Source organism: Lissotriton helveticus, chromosome 1_1 (genome assembly GCF_964261635.1).
Source record: "Lissotriton helveticus chromosome 1_1, aLisHel1.1, whole genome shotgun sequence".
Taxonomy (NCBI): Eukaryota; Metazoa; Chordata; class Amphibia; order Caudata; family Salamandridae; genus Lissotriton; species Lissotriton helveticus.
The window spans coordinates 1,184,903,471-1,184,926,489 of NC_136057.1; the positions used below are offsets into that span (position 1 = coordinate 1,184,903,471).

The 23,019-nt window shown below is 44.0% G+C and overlaps 1 protein-coding gene and 1 long non-coding RNA gene across 2 annotated transcripts in view; one reads left to right on the plus strand and one right to left on the minus strand.

The window, feature by feature from the left end:
* Positions 1–6,308, plus strand: part of LOC144822187 (uncharacterized) — a 534,981-nt gene extending 528,673 nt beyond the window's left edge. The window contains exon 4 of the long non-coding RNA XR_013608575.1: positions 4,518–6,308. This is a non-coding gene — a long non-coding RNA (uncharacterized LOC144822187). The remainder of the gene's footprint in view (positions 1–4,517) is intronic.
* FBXL13 (F-box and leucine rich repeat protein 13) overlaps positions 1–23,019 on the minus strand; it is a 1,354,404-nt gene that overhangs the window by 528,811 nt on the left and 802,574 nt on the right. The window lies entirely within an intron of this gene.

Consider the following 23,019-nt stretch of genomic DNA (forward strand, 5'->3'; position numbering starts at 1 on the left):
CCCTACTGTCTGATGGACAATTTGTTAATGACGCTACTACTTTTATTCAATAATTTTTCAAATGTAACCAATCCAGTGATGCATCCATTTCTAATAACTGGGATGCTTTCAAAACCTTAATCCATGCTTTCACTATAACGTATTCAGCTAGAAAGAAAAACATTTTAAATTCCCATTGACTAACTTTACTTCTACAAATTAAAACACTTGAACATACCTATTTTACTTCCAATTCCTCCTTGTTTTTACATGACTTGATCAAAGCCCAATTTAATCTGAACAAACTTGCTACTGTTGATGCATATAACATCTTGCTTAGGGTGAAATCTAAATTCCATGGAGGGCAGAATAAAGCTGGTAAAATGGTTGCTAACTACCTAAAAATAAAGACTAAACATAAAAATATAGGTCCCATCCTCAATTAATCTACCAATACCACTTTGACTTCTGACTCTGACATTTCTAACGCCTTTCAATCCTACTATAAAACACTTTATACAGAAGAATCTATCCCAGCAGAACCTAATCTTCAACAATCATTTTTTTAATGATATCCATAAACTCCCTCCCTTTCACATTGAGAAGGAATTAGAAGCAGACATTACACTTCAAGAAATTTTGAATGCAATAAAATCCTTGAAAAGGGCTGAGGCGCCTAGTCCAGATGGATTTACCATTGAACTTACTTCCTCCTTTTCTGCATTGTTTGCCCCTAGGTTGCTAGAACGTTTTAAATAATGTCTCTTGAATTCAAAAGTTAATAATTCCTTTTTATGGTTTAAATCTCTTTATTGAAATTTTTGAAAGACATGTACAGTAGTTCGTCAGTGCTAGAATGGGCCTATGCCAATGTAAAGAAGCCGTGCACGCACTATGAAGCAAGAAGAAACAGAACAGTACGAGAAAAAAAAACCCTTCCCTTCCAATGGTTCCTTTTTAGAAGCCTTTAATTGTTATTATTCCCAAACCTGATAAGGACCCCACGCTTTCAAAGAACTATCGACCCATTTCACTGATCAATTATGATTGCAAAATGTATGCTAAGATCCTAGTGCTATGCCTTGAAATTATTATACCACAACTTATCGAATTTGATCAGTCTGGTTTTATTAAGGGTAGACTTGCTTAAGATATGCCAGGATGTTATCTAACATTCTTGGACTGACTAGAAAGAGTACTTTTCCCTTTCACAACCCTGTACCTAGAGGCTGAAATAGTTTTGACCTCATTAATTGGCATTTAATGTTTACTGTCCTTCATTGGTTTGAATTCGGCAAATATTCTTTCATTTATAAAATTATCATACTCCGACCCCAGAGCTAGCATTTTTATTAATGGATGTTTTCTACTTATTTTACTTTACATAGAGGTATTAGGCAAGGTTGACCCCTTTCCTCTTCATTGTTTGTCCTCGGCCTAGAACCATTTTTTGAACGAATACGTTGTATCCCACTCTTAACAGGTTTTAAACAAAATCCCATAGAGGTTAAATTATCTAATTATGCAGATAATGTCCTCATTTATATGTCCAACCCCTTATCCTCCTTGGATCTGTTTATACAGGAGATCAATCTATATTCCACTATTTTGTTCCCAGAAAATTCCAGACCACAACACCGCCTCTTCCATGCAGCTTTGGCCACGGCCAAACTCAGCATACTGCGCCATTGGAGGGCTGCGAAGACACAAGAGTCCTGGCTGACAGCTATGATTCAGGTGGACTCCCACGAGAAGACCATATATAACCTACAAGACCAATCAGATATATTTCTAGAGGTATGGACACCCTTTCAGTGCATAGGGGCGCTGGATGTGGATGGAGACGTCTCTGCAACAGGCTCTGGTGATTAAGTGCATAGCGCGCCACATCTGCTCCACAAGCCATTAAATACCCCAAACTTCCACATCCACCCTTTGACACACTCTCTTCTCGCTCTTTTTCCTTTTCACTTCTTCTACTCGATCTATCAACTCATTCCAATGACTCCTCCTCCTTAGCACTACTATAGTTCTTACCGCTACTATTATTATACTTCAGTATTTTAGAGTATAAGCTTAATTTTTCCAAAACTGATATGTTACATTTGAGCCCATCCTGTTATCATTATATGTTCACCAATACCCATTTTACATGGTGCCCTTCAAAAATAAAAGGCATAGGTGTTTTGTTTTCTTCTAACATATCAAACACACTCAGCCACAATTTTGCAGCATTAAAATCTAAATTACAAACATTACTCTCAACTTGGTCTCCCTTACATTTATCATGGTGGAGCAGACTTGGTACCATTAAAATTATGATTGTGCCACATGTTCTTTATACAATATGTATTCATTCTTTAAGATCTCCCAGTACTACTTTTCACAAATTGACTCAATTTGCTTGCAATTCTTGCAAAATAATAAACATCCTTGTATTTCCCTTTCTAAACTTAGGCGGTCAAAAAATGAAGGGGGTGTACGCTTCCCCGATTTTAAACTGTATGATGATGCATTTATAGTTTGACAATTTTATACCTTGATTAATGATTTTCAAGACTCACCTGCTCCAAGGTGGAGCACATTTGAACAATCCTTATTGAATGGTTTCTCTTGCAAAGATATAATTCATATGTCCAACTATGCTTTCATTAAAAAATCCTTTTTTTAAATATTCAAATCATTTATTACATACGTTGTTTTTCCACTAATCCTGATTTTTACCAATGTTTTTTATCCTTATCACTTTGGAATAACAAATGTCTTAAATGTTGTCACAATTTTCTTACTACAAGCACTAGAAGGAAAAGGGTATTATGTTTGTTCATCAATTTATTTCAGCCAATTGTATTATACCTTCCCCTCAACTACAAACACACTGTCACTTATCTCATTTATTTTTAAAGGAATATGAATTAATTTCCTCTGCTATCCAATCCTTTTTTTCTCATTCTCCAGCTTCGTCCCTACCTTGCTACACCTATGCCTCCGACACCTTCAAATTTGACCAAACCGGACTGTACTCCAAAAGCTGCCTCTGTATAAAACATTGTTGTCGCCTACTTCTGCTAGAAACAAACCTTTCCCTTGAACTATTATGGGAAGCTGATCTAAACATAATGTTTCCAGTACGATTCTGGGACCAACTCTGCCTTAAAATATTTCATGCTTCCAAAGCTGCTTGCATCAGTCAAACCCTATGTTTTATTTATAATAGGGCTGTTCTTACCCCAGAATGTATTTATAAATTTACTACTTCTGGTTCGCCCTTATGTTGGTCATGTTCCACGTGCAACAGCTCTTTAACACATATCTTGTAATACTGCTCACATGTTAATACGTTTTTCAAATCTAATTGGTCCAAATGTTTAAAGATGTTTAAATGTATTATACCACTCACTTTCCAGAATGTGTTCTTAGATCCCTTAGCACCTGGTTTTGATAATTTATTTCCCAAACCTTTGTTATTTGAATATATGACGTTACAACGCAAACAATTACAACGCATGCTTTTACAACGCATTTTTTACATCGCAACTACCATTATATCGCATGATTTTACAACGCATGCCATTACAATGCATTTTTAAAAACTTCCGTTACAACGCATACCATTACAACGCATAATACTTTTAGGGCAACAGTAGGGTAAGTGTTGGATAGTGTAGGTGTACAAATTACTATTACCACTCCAGTGAGTGCAACAGTAGGGAAAATGTTGGATAGTATAAGGGTAAAAATTACAATTCTCAAGTGTCCCCAAACCCATACCCACCCTAAAATTAAAAAAATCTCCATTACTAACCTTATAATTACTTACCTTATAATGCCTTGTAATGGCATGCGTTGTAATGGTAAGTATTGCAATGGCATGCGTTGTAGTGACATGCATTGTAATGGCTTGCGTTGTAATGGCATGTGATGTAAAGGCAGTTGCGTTGTAACAGTTGCGTTGTAAAGGTAGTGCGTTGTAATGACTGCGTTGTAATGGATGCTTTCCTTGTTATTTGATCCTAATATAGCACTTGCTTTTAAGGTTATACTCTCCTGCTGGAAAGATGTTTCTAAGATTTCTATGCTAACATGGTGGAATTTTATATGGGATGAACATAGATTCCATTCTGTTTCTTCACTGACGCTACATCAAAAAATGTAATCTGATTTATACTGCTTACCTTTTACTACCATTATCTCCTCACACTCAATTAATTTTTTCTTTCTTTTTCCTTCTTTCTCCACTCCTTTTCGTTCCCCCAATTCCTTTCCCTCTCCTCCTATTCTTTCAACCCCTCTGCTTACCCTTTATTTTTTTATACAAAATGGTAAAATTGATTTGTTATTAATCATTCCTATTTTTTCATACCACAATACATTTCGGTGTATACTTTACCTCACAAATGTTATCTCTTTTCTGCTATTGCTCATTGACTATTTAACAAAAACAATATTGTGATTCCTCTCACTTCATAGCAAGATATGTATGAAGAAATGGAACCCTCACACTGACCTGGTGAATGAAACTATCTCCTGTCTTTTAGGAATCCTCTGAAAAGAGCAGAGAAAATGGAGGTGAGGAAGTAGGATGAACAAATCAATAAAGGAACACAAAAAAAGGAAGAAAGGAGAGAGAGGAGTCAGGAAGTCCTGGAAGGAATGCAAGGCTGTAAGAAAGGAAGAGAAGTGAGGAAGTAAGGAAGAAAATGAAGAAATTATTTCATAGGGAGAATTGAATGCAGGACAGAGGAGGGGAGAGAAAAAGGGTTGAAACCAAGATAAATGAAGAACACAGGTGTTGGAAATGACCATCTTTTGTGTGGTATTGCTCCAGATCCTAGCCTTCTTTTGCTGAACCCGTTTTTGTTGGCACAGAACTCTGCTCGCTACACCCCTGCTAGCCAGTGGTAAAGTGCTTGTTCTCTCACTTGTAAACCTGGTAAAATAGGAATATACCTAATTGGAACATTTAATTTACTGATAAGTCCTTAGTATATGATACTACCTGTACACAAGAACTCCAAATTGAATGCTACGAGAGGGCTGCAGCACTCATTGTGCCACTCACAAAAGTAGCACTGTAAAACATGTCTCCAGGCCTGACCCTGCAGCTTGAGTGTGCAGTTTTAAAACTGCAATTTTCACCTGGCAAAACAAACTCTTTGCCAGACCTAAATCTTCTCTTCAAATGCTTACAGGTCACCCCTAAGGTAGGTCCTCAATGCCAATACGGCAGGGAGCATGGCACTGAAAAAGTAGGTCATGTATATTTAATATTTTACATACCCTGAAAGTGAAAATCCTCCATAGTCGTTTTTCACTCTGGCAAGGCTGACTCTCTCAACTATATACACCTTATAGTGCTTAATTTCAGTTTGGGGGCAGCTAGTAAAAAAGGTTTGAGGACTCATTTAATAGTCATTTAAAATAAAACTTAATCATTTTTGGATTTTATATATTACTATTTTGATGGCACTTTTAGAAAGTTCTACATTTCCTGCCTAAGCGAAAAGGGGCCTTTCTGCAGTATCCAGTGTCACCTGACTGTAGATGGCTCCGCTATGGTGGTGTGGATTGCTCTCAGACAGTGGACAAATGGCTTGAATATGGAGAGGTGTTTTTCTTCCTTGAGGTGGATGGACTGGGGGCCTCCACCGAGCCCCTGACTGGGCTTCAAATGAAGCCTACCCTGTCACTGGCAGATATAGCTCACATGTAGGCCTGCCTCCCTTTTCCCTTGCTACTCAGCTTACCTCCAAATCCAGTGGGAGGGGGAGCTGCCCCAGAACTATTTTGGAGTGACCACGAAGGAGGGTTTGCCCATTATCATAGCTACACCACTGGGTGGGCATAAAGTGGGACGGAAAACCCCTGAGAACTTTTACCCCATTGGCCAGAAGTGGCCAGGGTTTTCCCCCACCCATGGGCTGGCACTTGGCATAAATGTGGCATTCCAGTACTATCCTCAAAATAATCCTGGACCTCTGAAGAATCCGAAGAAGGACTACTGTGCTGTCTGAAGAACCTGAAGGAGGACTGGACCTACTTTCTTTGAACCCAAGACCTACCTGAGAAGTGACACCAAGGGTCAATTGGCTGACCTCCTGTTTGAGCTACAGGGATACAACAAGCTCCCAGATGCCTATTTCTGCAACTGCCCACTTATCAGTACCAACTAGACCTGCCCTGGAACCTGCTGTTGGCTCTTTTGGAATGAGTCCCACGCCCTATGCATTGACTTCCAGGCCCTTTTGCTCCTGTCCACAAACTGCAAGAAGTGGGGCTTAGAAAGGTTTTACCAACTTTTTGCCTGGAGAACTGACAGAGATGGGGATAGCCACTGAAGCAATCAATGTTGAATAGCCAGTTGGCCTTAAGTTGCTGGTTTGCCCCGCTGCAAAAGATTTGACTTCCAGAAAAGTTTCTAAGTCTTAACATAGGGGGCTTCATCAGGATTGACACTGTGCAGCAACCTGTCTACATTGAGGCCTTCCTGGGCATAGTCTTCAGGCTTTTCCCATTCAAAGCTTTCCAACCTTCGTCAATGACCGCACCGGGCTCCACCCTTCAGCAACCCACGGTCATCAAGCCCGGCTTCCGATCTAGCTTGCACCTTGCCCCGCTGACGACTGGTCGATAACTACCCATTTTCCCATAAAAGTTTCTAAGTCCGAAGACAAAATTTTCATCATGACGAACTTGGCTCCTGAATCCAACCTGTGCTTCATCACAGTTGGCCTTAACGTTTGACAGGTCTAGAGAATCCACATAACGGAGATTTGGGTTTTGTGCTTTTTTGGTACAATTTTTACTTCAAACTTCAAAAATTCATATGTCCGTTTTTAATTATTGGATTTTTGAAGTCATTTTATTTATTAAATTAGTCTGTTAGTCTATATTGGTTTGGGATTTTTCTTGTGTTGTGTCCTTACTTTATTACCGTTTAAGTGCTAAATAAATATTTTACACATTGCTTCTAAGTTATGCCTGACTGCTTTGTGCCAAGCTAACAGAGGATTAGGCACATGTTTACTTAGTGACTTTGTGGTTCTCCGTGACAAGGATGGTGATTATAATTGAGGTGGGTTCTCCCCTATCTGAACTAATTTCTTACAACAGTAATAAGATGCTTCCTGCCACTGTGTGTTCTTAGCCAAATGCTTAGTTCGCGCGTTATAAATTTCCTTTCATTTCAAATCAGTCTAGACCCAATTCATAACGTTTTTTGTGTGCAGGTAATGGAACGTTCTTTGCAAAAGAACAGATTAGTGGGTTTAAATGTCATGCTACTGAGTCAATATCATCAGTCTGCTCTTATATATGTGGATGATTCGACCCAACAGCATGTTGTCCACAGTCATACCTGTAAAGGCAGGTACTGTCAATTGGATGTTACACGTTGATGACTAAGTGAAAATGTTGCAAACATGTGCAAACCTGTGAGTATTCATAGACAGCTTGCAGGTTTCTTTGCACCCTACAAACGCACGCAAATGTACTCATGTGAAAAGATGATGTGTCTGTATTTAATGGGAAATTAAAAGGTACAACTTCTTATTGGTAAAAAAAAAATTCTGTCCGTAACCATTACAACTTCTTTTAATGTGCACTTTGCAAACGTTTACACGCATACTATAGTCAATTGGCAGGAAGTGAGTATGGCTGGAAATCTAGAATTTATGTAAACTCCATGCTTGCTTCTATGGGATTTAGTGCATCATCAAAAATACGTAAATCTATGCATTTTTTTACGATTCATATATTTACATGTGTTTTATGATTCAGGTGCCTTTTCTCTCCCTTGAGTGCATTTGGTTTCTTCTATTCAAGAGAACTCAGAGACAGGGTGAGCGCAGTATTCATCGCTGAATTAAAACCATTTTACTAAAGAAGAAGAGAGAAAAAACTGACTAAGTCTTATCAATAGTTTTTTATTTATATTTGTTATTTGTCCCTCATAGATCCTGTTATGCGCAAATAAATAAGAACGGGCCTTTTGCACCAATGATTACAGTCAAAAACACAAAGAGTCAAGAGAACCAGCCGCCATTAAACAGTACATATCTAAGAAGACTCAGCTGCTTATTTGTTAAAATAAGACAGCATGCCTGCAGTGGTCAAATTAGCACGTGTAAAATATTTCAAAGTATCTGAAGGTAGTTGGTGAAGCAAAATGATGGGGCCCCCAGCAAAATGTGATGAGGGGCCCCAAGTCTCCATATTTCACAGATATTCATTGGCCTTAAGCTGAATGATGGTCCACTTCAAGGGTTGAGGGCTCCTTTTGAAGAGTAGGGAGCCCCTTGAAGGGTTGAGTGCCCCCTCCCCCCCCCCCCCCCCCCACACGACCCAGGGGCTGCAGAGGCCTGTGTTACGCCCCTGTCTCAAGAACGTCCAGAAAGGCCACAAGCCAATGCTTGTATGTTAAACTCAAACCATGAAACACATATATTACTTGCAACCCACTGAGTCACCTCAAAATTGTGTATTCAAATCTATATCACTTTTACTATTTCTGCTACCATTATAGGGTGGACCTGCAAGGCATGCAAACTGTGAGCAGCGTTAGCCACCACCCAGGCATTATCGCATGTGCGGGAGCTTAGGCTAATGTAATCATTTTAAATGTACATGCACAATAGATAATCATGCTAGACTACACATTGGTTGTTGTGCTTCTGCAACACCAGAAATTGCACATATTTTCTGAGTTCAGAGGGGTCTTTGACCGGATACCCAGAGACCGGATCTGTCGGTATTCGCTGAACGGAAAGCAAACACGAGATAACACAAGGAAAATAAATGACATAACACACGTAGCATGAGATAGCGCAGAAATATTTATTTGCCTTCCTGTGTAGATGGATTCTTTATGTTTCAGGACACACACCCCATGCTATTTGTGCATCTGCCGGCAACGTGGCAAGTGACGTGTGAAGAAAATGGACCCGGCCCCAAAATCTATAATTGTTGTAAGACAAGAATATACTCTTTCATATAGCCGTTCTGCTCAAGCAGAATCTCCTTTAGTGCCTTGAGTGGACGTCCGCACAGGATTAAATTCAATCCGCTCCCTTTTACGCCTATGTCATCGCCTCCTAATTTTCCCTGTGTTCCCAAAATGGACTACTCGCGGAGAAGCTCTCTTGAATTTCCCAAGCCTCCTGCACAACAGATGTTAATATACATAGTCTATCGTCTTTTAATTGCTGCTGCTTAAAGAAAAGCAAAACAAACGTTTACGAACTAGGGGCCAGATGTAGGAGAGCAAATACCGGTCGGTTACCGACCGGTATTTAGGATTCGGCATGTAGGGGCCATCATTTTACAGAATCGGTAAATTTACTGATTCGGTAAATTTACTGATTCTGTAAAATACCGAATCGGTAATTTTATCGATTCGGTAAATCCACATGTAGGTGTCACTCCTAAGAGTGCCACAGGCCCTTAAGAGTCGGTATTTTACCACCCAATCCTATTGGGTGGTAAAATACCGAAATCAGGTGTGCAAGCACACCTGTGCCATGTGACACACAGACATGCCCTTAGGGCATGCATGTGTGCCACATGTTTCACGTGCCTGTACTCGGGGTGCTAGAGGGTGTCAAAGGGACACCCCCTGCACCCTTGCAGGATTTGGTATTTACCGATTCGGTAAATACCGAATCGGTATTGCCCATTGATTCCTATGGGCTAAATACCGAATGTTACCGATTCGGTAATTGAAAAATAAAATTTTCCTACATCTCCCAACTTCTAATTTACCGATTCATAAATACCGAATCGGTGAAATTCAGTATTTATGAATCGGTAAATTAGAATTACCTACAGGTTTATTAAATCATGCTTATCCCAGCTGATCAACAATAATTAAACAATAATCCTGCTCTTTCATAAGCGTATGTTCCTTTCAGTAATGCTGTCATATTGTGCTGAATTCCCTAAAGTTTCAAGCATATACATTGCCATTAGGGGGTAAAACCGACATGGGAATGATTGCTTTCTGGGACCTTTAACCGAACTTTTCTGTCTTCGCAGGTTTTTCTCATTTCCAATTATTGGGATAGTGATGCTGCTGAATCCATTGGCCTTTACCCATACATATGAAGTGTAACAATGGTGTTTTAATACTAAAATTGTTTGAAAGGATAACGGGTCGTTCTCTACTGACAAGATTCTTAATAGTTGGTATAGAAGGACGGTGTGTCCAGGAAGGTTTAGTTGCGCACAAATATATCATATTTTTATTTAACATTTTTTCATCCCAAAAGAAAGTCTATGCATAAAGCACTCGTGTCAGTTGCATAAACAAATGTCCCCCAATCCATTCCTATAAGTTAGTTTACTGATGCAAGGCACATTCGAGATAGGAAGTAGCCCTCTAATCAGATTAGGAACAGTGAAGGGAGTATGAGGGTGTTGTGGTGATCTGATGGTGGCGGTCCCCACCTTCTCTCTTCCCTCCATGTACCACCCGCACGGGCCCCTGCCTCCCTGTGGGGGATCAAAACAGTCAATACCAAATGTGGCAGATGGCTAGGCACCCTAGGTCTCCATGAGGGGGCCTGCACCCGCAGGAATATATAACCTTACAACGCATGCAAATACAACACATGCTTTTACAACGCAGTCTTAACATCGCAACTAACATTACATAGCATGACTTTACAACGCATACCATTACAACGCATTTTTTAAAACTACCCTTACTACGCATCCCATTACAACGCATACCATCACAACGTATACCATTACAAGGCATAATACTGTTAGGGCAACAGTAGGGTAAGTGTTGGATAGTGTAGGGGTAATTACTATTCCCAATCCAGTGAGTGCAACAGTAGGGTAAGTGTTGGATAGTGTAGGGGTAAAAAATACTATTCCCACTCCATTGAGTGCAACAGTAGGGAAAATGTTGGATAGTGTAGGGGTACAAATTACTATTCCCATGTACCCTAAAACCCATACCCAACCTAATACTAAAAAAATCTCTATTACATTATAATGCATTGTTATGGCATGCATTGTAATGGCATGCGTTATAGTAACATGTGTTTTAGTGACATGCGTTGCAGTGACATGCCTTGCAGTGACATGCCTTGTAGTGGCATGCATTGTAATGGCATGCAATGTAAAGGCATGCAATGTAAAGGCAGTTGCGTTGTAACAGTTGCGTTGTAAAGGTAGGTCGTTGTAATGACTGTGTTGTAATGGATGTTTCCCCACCCACGGATGTTAGGTGGGGGCGATCCATGGCCAATCAACTACCTGATCGAGGAAATTAAAATCATGCTGAAGCACCACTAGTTAGTCTCCATAAAGTTACCATGGTTTCAAGTAGGGCACATTAGATCCTGGGAGTGGGTTGAAATTGAGCTACATGTCTTATGTAAAATTGATGCACACCCGACAGGCAGTCAGACTAAGGATTATCCCGGCCATATACACATGAATACGAGAATACACAAATTAAATAATAATAATGTAATGCGTACACATGACACATGCTTTATTACCTGCTGATATTCAACGAAAACAATACCAAAAAACACTTGGAAAAGAGACTCAAAGGAGATACTTTTCACTTTCCGCTGGATTTTTTCTAGTTTGGAAGTTATTAGTTCTCAATCAGTTTTTTGGGTTCTTATGCCTGCGTTCAAGAAGTTAATGTACATGTACATGTATTTATATAGCGCAAATCACCGGCACGGTATCTAAGCGCTTGCTTAGGGAACCCGTCCTGGTATTCCCCTGTGAGATACCCCGGCAGGGTATCCACAAGGTGAAAGCCAGTCATCCCGCCGCGAGGGGCCGTAGTGGAGATTAAGCAAGCTATTGCCCAGAGTCGCAGAGTCGCAGAGTGTGACCCCGTGAGTCGAGTAGGCACCGGAACGAGAATTATCGAGTCCGTGGAATTTATGAGCCCGAGACCCGCCGAGGCGGCGAATCGAACCCTGGTCCACGGCCGATCTCAGCTTCCGGGTCTGCCGCCTCTAACCACTGAGCCACGCATTTCTGCCTCTTTTTATACCACATCCCCTACTGATAATTCTATTTCTTATAACTGCTGTTATTTAAACATAATTTACCTGTAAAAGTCTGGAATATACTTTGATTCATCTGTTTCACAGTTGCTTTTTCATATTTAATTCATAGTATTCATGTTATCAGATCTCAAAATGGTGTAGAATAGTTAATTAAGTCCTGATGTTGACTGATTCAGATTGCTGTTCATGTGGCTGCTTGGTTGTTTGGAAATTATCTTCACTGGTTTTAGTGTCTAAAAAGGGCTGCTAAGAATATTGACCAAAATTAGAGGATCTGTACCAAACTTTGAATTCTCTTTTATAATTGAAAACGGAGCAAAATAGGCTTTGCACCAATTATTCTTTTGTGAGTTGCAAAATTGTGACAAACTAAATGTTTCTGAGTATTGCAAACGGTTACAGAACACAACTATGTTCCTTTAAGAATGCAATGTTTTGGTAGAGATTGTTCTTGCCTTAATTAAAGAAATGAAAAAGGAAGTCTGGTTTAATTACTTTCCTTTCAATTTTGTAGAATAAAAAATAAACCATGTTCAATTTACTTTCTGCTAGGACCCCTGTTTTCATTCCTTCCCAAATATTATACCAACTAAAAGCATGTTACAGCAAACTACACCATGGCACTTAAACAATACTGCATCACCCAATCCGAGAAAATGACGAACAATCATAACCAGTAGCTCGAGAACTTGATGTGGGCAGCTCCTACTGGCCTGGCGTAAATGCATCTGTAACCTTTCCCATTCCCTGACTTCAGAGGACACACCCAGGCATGGTATTATTTTCTCAGAGATATACATATGAATGAAGGATGGTATGCAGTTAACTTGTATGAGTGGTTGCCAGGTCTAAATGTGATAAACAAGTGAGGTAGCTTGGTGTGCATGGACAGCCTGTGTGAGGACCTTAGAGCAGGTGGACATCACTATTAAAAGGTTGGGGTATTTGCAAAGACAGTCTGAAAAACGCCTGGGCACATGTGCACAGTACAAAGAGCTTGGAGCACATGCAAAGGTAGTGAGAGGGTACCTGAAACACGCAGATATAAAGATAAAGTGTGAGGTGGCATGCGGCACATTAGCAGCCAGTATAACAGACTTTGGGCATAGTAACATATCAAATCCTCTTTCAAGAAAGGCAAGGTCGTCGATCTTTGTTAAAAGGAATCACTCTGCTCATAAAAATAAAAATGACCTGGATCCAAATGATTCGAAGATTTATACTTCTCCCATTCATAGCCAAGACCATGGAACGGATGTATGACGGTACGACGCGGGCTATTACCACGCGTACCGTTACAACGCGTGTTTTACAACACAAGTCGTTACCACGACTTGCGCTGTAGGGTGCGACTTAGGAATAGTTTAATTTACTATTCCAACACCAGTCCCTGTGGATAGTAGGGAAGGTGTTGGAATAGTAAATTAACTATTCCTTGTCCTTGAGCGCCCTCCAGCGCAAGTCGTGGTTACGACTTGCGTTGTAAGAGACGCATTGTAATGGTAGCGCGGGGTAACATCCGCGTCGTAAAGGATGTTCCCCCCATGGAACACCGTCTGGCCCATTGGGTATCTTCTTTGCTGGACCACCATAACCTATTTGATTGGTTCTAGGTATGCCTCTTGGGCCAGATACAGCAACGAGGTGGTGCTGGTTGCCATGCTGTATGAACTTTGTCCTGTCCAAGATCAGGGCATTTTGACCGGTTCAATGCTGAATGACTTGTCAGCTAATTTCGGCACAGTTGAACATTCAGTCTTACTCAAGCAGTTCACAGTAATAGGACTGGATGGTGTGGAGCTAAACTGGTTCAAATCTTTTTTGGCAGGCCACATGCAATCTGTACCACTAGACCCTTTTTGTGTTGTGGAATTCTAAATCAATAGAGTGTTCACTCAAGGATCCGCTCTCTCCCCTATTTTGTTTAATATCTATGTACAACCTTTGGAAGAGCTGATCTGCTGTTTCAGCGTTATGTCTTTATCATACAATAAAACTATTTAAATTCTGTTAAACTTCTACTCTGAAAGTAACAATCTGGAACTTTGACCTCAGAAGTGTCCATTGGCAGTTTACGCCTGGATGTCAAAACACTTCCTCAAGCTGAACACTAGTAAAACTGAAATCATACTGCTCAACAATGCCCCTTTCCAGTGGGATAAAAGATTGAGGACACTGCCATTAGGGTATTTGCCTCTTCATAGTACATTTGTTAAAATGTATTCATCTGGTTTGACAATGGCCTATGGTTCAAGTATCAAATCCAGAAAGTCAGTGCTTCCTGCTTCCTTTCATCGCACACATTGCACAGAAAATTCTTACATTCATCCCCAGAGAATACTCAGCCTCTAAAGCTAGTCCACTAATTCGCTCTTGGCTGGAATATGCACATGAGGGCTACCTGGCCTACCAGATATCTAGCAGAGAATCCTTCACTGTATTCAGAATATAGCTGTTCTCCCAATCATAGTTCTCTGCAAAATTGGCCACATCTCCAAGGCTCGCAGGGCCCTCAACTGGCTCCCTATCTAGCATAGAGCCCAAAAGTTCTACGACTCATGCAACATGCTCTCCATCCTTCTGTGATGAAATTTCTCTCTGACTTAATTGAGCCACATGTGCCGTCTTGTACACTATGCTCAACATCCCACACCTTGGAGAAGGTCCTTCATTTCAGAAAAGTTCGTAGTAGCGGCAGGTCCTTCGAAGTAATGGCCCCCAACTTTGGAATGTTCTTCCCATGCACTTACACTCCATTACAGACAGTTGGCCCTTCTGCAAAGCACTCAAAACTCATATTAGTATGTTTCTTTGTCATCTCTCTTGGTATATGTTCATTGTTATGACTGCTTTAGTTCTGAATGTGTTCTTTGGCTGAGATTTTCTTTTTTAGCGTCATGGTGCCTTCCGGAGACCATCAGATAGATTCATGAAGCTAAATTGCGATCGCAATTGCTGCGAATTAGCAATTGCGACCGCAAATTGAGTAAAAGCAATTCATGAAATTGAAAGTCGCAAAAGTGCGGAAGCGCTAAAATAAAATAGCAAATTCGCAGAATCCTGAAACCTGCCCATTTGCGAACAAGAAATAGCGAGAATCCAAGGATTCTGCGAAATCATCAGCGAAAGCGCTAAATATTCGCTATTGCCATTCATGAAAAATCGCAGATTGCGAAAAACACGAAATTCGCAAATAGCGACGCGCCATTTAAGGAGAACCCAAACCAGGTGGTAACCAGCAAAGAAAAAAAACTAAGTTGATTAATGTTAACTGCATACAGGTGCTGGCCTGAGCAAACACACGAAAGGACATGCAGCTGGAGACTGAGGACTCTCACAATGCCAGGACTCTACATGGTGGTCAGGCGGCGTAGGCTGAAGCGAGCAGCACAGAACAGGCGTAGGATCCAGGAGCGGATATTCCGGCAGCGGGTCTCCCTTCTGGGCCAAACCAGGGAGCAAATCTATGCCAAGTACCGCCTAAGTGGCCCAATGATCATCAAGCTGATCCAGGACCTAGACCCCCTGCTGCAGCATCCAACAAGGAGAACCAATGCCGTTCCCACCCATGTACAGGTATTGTGCAGCCTGCACCTACTGGCCTCCGGAAGCTTCCAGGGAATAGTTGCTGTCGCTGGGGGTATATCCCAGCCCACCATGTCCCGCTGCCTAAGGAGTTTCATGGATGCAATGCTGACCCGGCTACACCACTACATTTCATTCCCCACCACCCAACAGGACCTAAATGACACCAAGCTCAAATTCTACAACATTGCACAATTTCCGCATGTTATTGGATGCATTGACTGTACCCATATCCACATCTGCCCACCAGCACAAACGGAATACATGTACCTCAACCCAAGTCCTACCACTCCCTCAATATCCAGATGGTGTGCAACGCAAAGAATTACATCACGGACATAGTGGCACAATATCCGGGCAGCACACATAACTCTTTCATCTTCCGGCACAGCGGCATTCACACACGACTGGCAAGGGGAGACTTTGGCGAAGGACACCTACTGGGTAAGTACACATGTCCCCAAATACTACACGTTGAGCATGTATCTGTGCAGAATAGGCACTCACCCTCTGCTCATTACCTGCAGGTGACAGCGCCTACGGACTATGTGAGTACCTCCTCACCCCATACCTCAACCCTGCCACACCACAGCAACGGCGTTACAATGCTGCACACATACGGACAAGAAATTGCATAGAGAGGACATTTGGCCTATTGAAGAGCCGTTTCCGCATACTGCACAAGACTGGTGGGGCCATCAAATACCCACCTGAGGTCTGCTGCCGCATCGTGGCCGTGTGTGCAATACTCCACAACATTGCTACCAAGCGCAGGATACCAGTGGAGATATCTGGCAGTGAGTCTGAAGGTGACAACCGTCCGCCTCCACATGTACGTCATGCACGCGGAGAAGATCCTGCTGAGGGACACAGGCGCCGCAACCACATCACTATTAACTGTTTCTAGTGCACCCATTCCCCTATCACAACACTGCACCCATGCATGACTAATGTAATATTAGGCTGTCCTGTTTTCAGTTTCTATTTTTGGTCAATTCTGGTGGGGTTTTTTCAGTGTTTTCAATATCTTAAAAAATAGTTGTTATCAGTGGTTACACATTTTCACGCCACTAAAAACAGAAAAAAAGTGTTTTTCCGGTGTTTATGGAACGTTTTGCTTTTATCATTGCTTCTTCAGTGAGTCTTTGGTCATGTGCGCTTGTGCTTTCCTTCCCATGTAAACTTCTGTGAAAAGGCCCTCTCAACATTCATAGCCCCTTGGGCTGAGAACCGTCAGCTAAGGGACACAGTCGGGATGACTCTTTCTTTGATGCCACATAAAGCACGAAATGATAAATATTTGCGTTTTAGTTCCTGGGCATAAGAAAACAGTGCACCAGAATGGACTAAAAAGTCAATGGCATCCCTCATTAACTCTTAAGATTGTAAAGATGCTTTCAGCATACCATCTAACAAGCGGCAAGGATCTCCTACAGGGAATCACTTCAGCTCGGGTATCAATTTTGACAGGTCATCCCACAAATGTTTTATATACGTAGCTGAATCACTACAAATACAAACAATATCACTCCAATCTTTGTTGAACTTTGAAAGAACCCTTTTTTGCAGAGCATAACAAGTGACACTGCGTTCCATGTTTGCCAAAAGTCTGGTGTCACGTTTTCACCACTATCCCAGATACTTGGTGATATATATACTTGTCACTATACCTTGCATTTAATGTTTAACCACTTGGCTGCTAAGCCTATTTGTTGATTCCCATTGACTTTCCATTGAAATCAATGGAAACTCCATGACGAGTTACCCTTGTCATTAGCGCTGAAGGGGTTAAAGCCTGAGGTGTTGGCAATTCACCTACTATCAATACTAACCCACTATAAACAATCAGCCTGATTCATGTACGGGCCGTTTTGCGTGGCCCTAATAGCGAATCATAGCGACTCGCTATTGAGGACACGCAAAACGGCATTCATGTAGGAATTGCTAAATCAATAGCGATTCCTACATGTTCTCTATTTGCGAGTAGCAATTTGCTACTCGCAAAAAAAGGAATGACTCCCCATTCATTCCTATGGGCCAAAAGGCCCATAGGAATGAATGGGGAGTATCCCTCATTTGCGAGTAGCAATTTGCTACTCGCAAATCAGATAGCGATTTGAAGGGTGCCAGGGGTGTCCAAAGGACACCCTGTAGCACCCCTAAAATGCACATTTGGACAGGTGTTGCGCACACACATGTCCAAAGGACATGTGTGTGTGCAACATGCAACTTAGAAAAATGCTTTTAAAAGCATTTTTCTGAGTTTTTGCTATTTACCGAGAGGTCTGACCTCTCGGTAAATAGCGGCCCAAAAGTGTAAAATCGCAATTTTTTTTTGTGTCATGAATAGCATTTGAGGAATCTCTATTAGAGATTCCTTAAATGCCATTCCTCGCAAATATTCGAATTCTTAAATAGCGATTTTTGCATTTGGGATTGTGAATACCAAATGCAAAAATCGCACTCGCAGAGGGCCAGATTCTCAGAATCTGGCCCTTTTGCGAGCGCTATTAGCTACATGAATCAGGCTGTAAGTTCTGATGTATTAAGGGTTTTTACCGGTTCTCTGTGGGTAAATGTGATGACACGTTAGGAAAGATTTTTATGAAACTAGCCATTTTACCTATCAGTGAAAGAATCAAATGCAGCCAAAATATCAAATGTGAGTTTGATATGTCCTGATTCTCTACAGGTTATAAAATAATTAAACTAAACCTAAAACGTGAAACTAAACCCTGCATCTTTAGACCAAAGGCCATGAAACTGAAAAAAGTAAAAGGAAGAAGAAACAATATTTTAGTGGCATCCCTAAAGAACAAAACTCAAGCAGAATAATGTTAGCCAGTCTTTCTTACTGCTAGCTTGTAAAAACAAAGTTACATTTTATTGACCCCTTCAGTAAGAACAAAATGACTCTTTCACTTTCTTTTTCCTTTCTTTGAATGGCATTTAGTTTGTGGTTGTGCAGGTGTTTTTTCAGTGTTTATATGTTTTCACCGGTGAGGGCTATTTTTCTTTCAGTGGAGTTTTATCAGTTATTATAGGTTTAAACCTAAAACCCCACAGCCTATGTAATAATGACATGAGTGTGAATCATCTTTGACCATTATTCTTTATTGTTTATGCACAATAAATTGGCCTTTAATCATTGAACTGTCTGATGGAGAGAGTATTGCTCCATACCTCCCCATGCTGGGGTAGGGGGTTAGCAGGGGTTGACTGCATGGCCTCCCTCAGAGTGTGTGAGTCCTTACGGTCGGTGACGACGAGACGCCCCAAGTCGTCTCTCTGCATCCTGAGGGACAGTGTTGGCCCCAGTTGCTGATGTTGCCCTGCTGCTGCGGCGACGTGCAGGCATCGTTGGCAAGGATGCACTGCTGTTGGTTGACGCAGCCTCACTTGCGTCGTCAGCCCCCTCTGCTTCTTCATGGGCAGTCGCCTGGCGGCCGAGCACTGCTGCGGTGAGTAGGTCTAGTGACCTCACCACATCCTGGCAACACTGCACCATCTGGGCCTGCATGGCGAGTGACCTTCGTGCCAGCTGTGATGTAGCATTACCTACTACATGATTGGACCTAGTGTAGGCCGATAGGCGGGACAGTAGTTGGCGGTGGCGTCGGCGGGTCATGTCCTGCTGGGCTACAAGCATCTGGTTGTTTTCACGGACTGCAGCGGTCATCTGGGCTATGTGTTGGCCGTTCGCCTGCATCTGTGTGAGCATTGCTGCCATGTGACGCGCCTGTGTGCGATGCACCGCCAGCATGCGGCGTTCGATGACCAGGCCTGGATCTGGTGTTTCAAGTGCCCTGCCGGTGCCTGCTGGGCTCTGGCGCTGCAGTGCCCTGCCGGTGCCTGCTGGGCCCTGGCGCTGCTAGCGCCTCAGTGCGCTGGTGTGTGACCTCTCACCAGCTGTGCGCCTCGTCTGCCTCTGGGGTGGTGGTGGTGGAGCCTCTACCACTGCTGTGGCTGTTTGCTGGGGTCTTGGCTGCACGGCTGTGGCTGCAGGGGTGGCCCTGTCCGCACGGGGTGGTGGTGGTGGTGGTGAGAGCACTGCTGGTGGCTGTGATGGGCCGGGTAGTTGGGAGGACTGGCCCTCACCCTCAGTGTCCTCCTGGCTCTCGGCAATGCGCAGCGCCTCGCTGTCTGTGCTGGCTTGCTCACCTGCACCTGTAATGTGAAAGGGTGCATGATTACAGTCATGTATCTTGCGCATGCAATGTTGATACATGCATGCAGCCTTGCTTTCCCTGACTGGCTTTTGGATTTACTTTGCATTGCCTGCTCTGGCAGTGTTGGGCTAACTGCGGGTACATGATTACACTACAACTTCCACAATGCAATGGGGCTTTTTTGGTGAGCATGGGCTGCATTGTTGGGGATGTCATGTTGCTAGCTCAGGACTTAAGGGCATTGTTGGGGGACTGGGTCGCAGTCGCATGGCACTTACCTTCAGGTTGTTGGCTGGGTCGAGATGAGTCCAGCTGAAGGACCCCCACGCAGGCTTCAAGCGCGATGGTGTCCTCAATCAGGTCCTCCAATGGGGTGTTCGGTGTGGCTACAGGATCCCCTCCACCGGTGGCCAGTCGCTCCCCAAACCTCTCAGCAATCCGCTCCTTAGAACGACCTCTCAGGTCATACCAGCGCTTTTTTAGTTTGTCAATTGTGCGCTGGGTCACACCAACAGAATTGACCTTCGCGCGGATGCGCTGCCAGATCCTGCGCTTCTCTGCCTCTGGCAACCTCCGGGAGTCTTTTCCAAAGAGCCGGGCATAATCCTTGCAGACCCCCTCAATTAGGTGCTTGTAACAGCGGGACCAGGAAAGGGCAGGAGGCGGGTTTTAGTGATACCAGTTTTTAATTGATCATACAGTGAATCAGTACAGGTTCTGCGAACTGCTGCTCGTCGGGGCGATCTGCTTCTCTCCATGCGGGTTTTCCGGAGTACTCCCTCCTCTCTTCTCCGGACTGGGCTCCGCCTTCTAGGGGGCTCTGGAGGCTCCGTGCTGTCCGCCCTCGCCGACACCAACAGGGGGAATGAAAAGAGAGGCAGGTATCAGTGCTGTGGAACAGGTACTTTGCTGGAAGCACAGGGAAGGGGCGGTGAGGGATAACACACAGTGAAGTGACCCAGTCGGATACGTGAGATTAAGTAAATGAGGAGGGAATGTGCTCGTGAAGTCAACCCGGGACCCGACCCTCAGGCTTCTCCTCCCCTTTCAGTTAGCCGTTTGGCTCTCTTCGTGAACCACCCCAGGAAGCGGTTACGCACCTCTGTGAGCCGTACCCCTCCTGACGTACGGCTGGGCGGCTCGTGGTGTTGGCCTCCAGGCGGTCCCTGTTCGTCCTCGGCTCTCTCGGCGGTTCCTCCCGTCGGCAATGCGGGGTCCGGGCTGCTCCCAGCGTTCGGCTCCCAGCTCCAATCCCGAGTCGTCCTCTCGTCTCCTTTTGCGAGACTGGTGTCGCTGATCCACCTGTTACAGCCGCGCCGCTCAATCTCCCAGACGTCGCGTCCTCCTCTTCGCCACTTCTCTTCTCTGCTCTCCCGTCCTTCTCTTCTCCGCTCCTCCTCGCTGCTTCCCGCCACTCCGCTCTTCTCCTTACTGACCGCTCCTCCGGTGTATAGACACACCTGGTGTTGGGCGTCTTCCTCCTTTATCCAACTGCTGGGCCCCTCCTCTGTTACATCTCCGGACTTGTTAAAGGGCCAGACGTCTTCCTCATCACAGCTGTAGGAGTCGTGGCCGGTCCACTCCGAGTACTGCGGGGGCTGTGGAGAGAAGAGGGGGGGGTCACATGTGATAAGGTCGCGCCCTACAGCGGGGCGCGCAAGGGGGACCCCGTTACACACCTCCCCCACGGGACACTTCCCATCGGGAAGTGGGTGGCGGGTTAGAAAGTCCGCCCCGGTGTTGTCCACCCCCCGTTTGTGGCACACCCTGAAAGTGAAAGGCTGCAACGCCAAAAACCAGCGCATGACCCTGGCGTTAGCGGACTTGTGACGGGCCATCCACGTAAGAGGCGCATGGTCCGTGTAGAGCGAGAAGGACCGGCCCTCAAGGTAATAGGCCAGCTTCTCCACGGCCCATCGAATGGCCAGGCACTCCTTCTCCACAGTGGCATATTTTAGTTCGCGGGGGAACAATTTCCTGCTGATGAACAGGATCGGATGATCCATCCCGTCGCAGCCCTCCTGCGAGAGCACAGCGCCGATCCCATATTCGGATGCATCAGTGTGTAATGAAAACGGACGCGTGAAATCTGGCGAGTTGAGAATTGGCGTGGATGTGATTCTTTTCTTCAGATCGGAAAAAGCGTCCAACATGACCGGAGTGGGTTTTGACAGCGCGGCCTGTTTGAATGATGTCTGTAGGGCATCCGTGAGGGGGGCTGCTACCTGAGCAAAGTTAGGGATAAAACGTCTGTAATATCCTATTAGCCCCAAAAACGCTCGTAGTTCCTTCTTGGTGTTGGGAAACGGGGCCTCCGAGATGGCCCTAACTTTCTCGGCCTGGGGCTCGATCATACCATGACCCAGCACGTACCCCAGGTACTTAACTTTGTGAAAAGCTATCCTCGATTTCTTGGCATTAATCTTCAATCCCGCTTGGTCAAGGGTCTCCAGCACTTGCTCTAAGTGTTCCAGGTGTGTCTTCCAGTCGGGGCTGAACACCACAATGTCGTCCAGATATGCGGACGTAAAGGCTGTCAGACCACGTAGCACATTGTTCATTAGCCTCTGGAAGGTGGCGGGTGCACCGTGCAGGCCAAACGGTAGCACCGTAAACTTGTAGTGTCCCTCAGCGGTTGAGAACGCGGTTTTGTGGCGGTCCTCCTCCCGTAGAGGTACCTGCCAGTACCCTTTCGTGAGGTCTATCGTGCTTATGAACTTCGCATCTCCTAGCTTCTCGATAAGTTCGTCTATCCGTGGGATGGGATAAGCATCGAATCTTGAAATGTCGTTCAAGGCGCGAAAGTCCATACAGAATCTTCTTGTACCGTCGGGTTTGGGTATGAGAACGATCGGGCTGGACCAGTTACTATGGGAAGGGCGTATTACCCCGAGTTTCAACATGTCGGTCACCTCGCGTCTTATGTCCTGTCGCCTAGCCTCTGGGATCCGATAGGGGCGTAGCTTCACGGTCTTCCCTGGGTCTGTGTCGATTCGGTGTTCGGCCAGAGTGGTTTTTCCCGGACGGTCTGAAAATACCCGTTCTTGCTTCAGCAGGACTTCCATCAAATCCCGTTTTTCTTCTTGTCTTAGATCTTCGTTGATGACTAGTTGAGGGATCGTGGAGTGGCCTGGGGTCTTCTCCCCTTCCGCTAGGTGTATTTCGGTAGGGGGTTTCCCCAACCATTCTTCAGCATGTTTATGTGGTACACCTGCCTTTTCCTGGCGTTCATCTGAAGCCTGTAA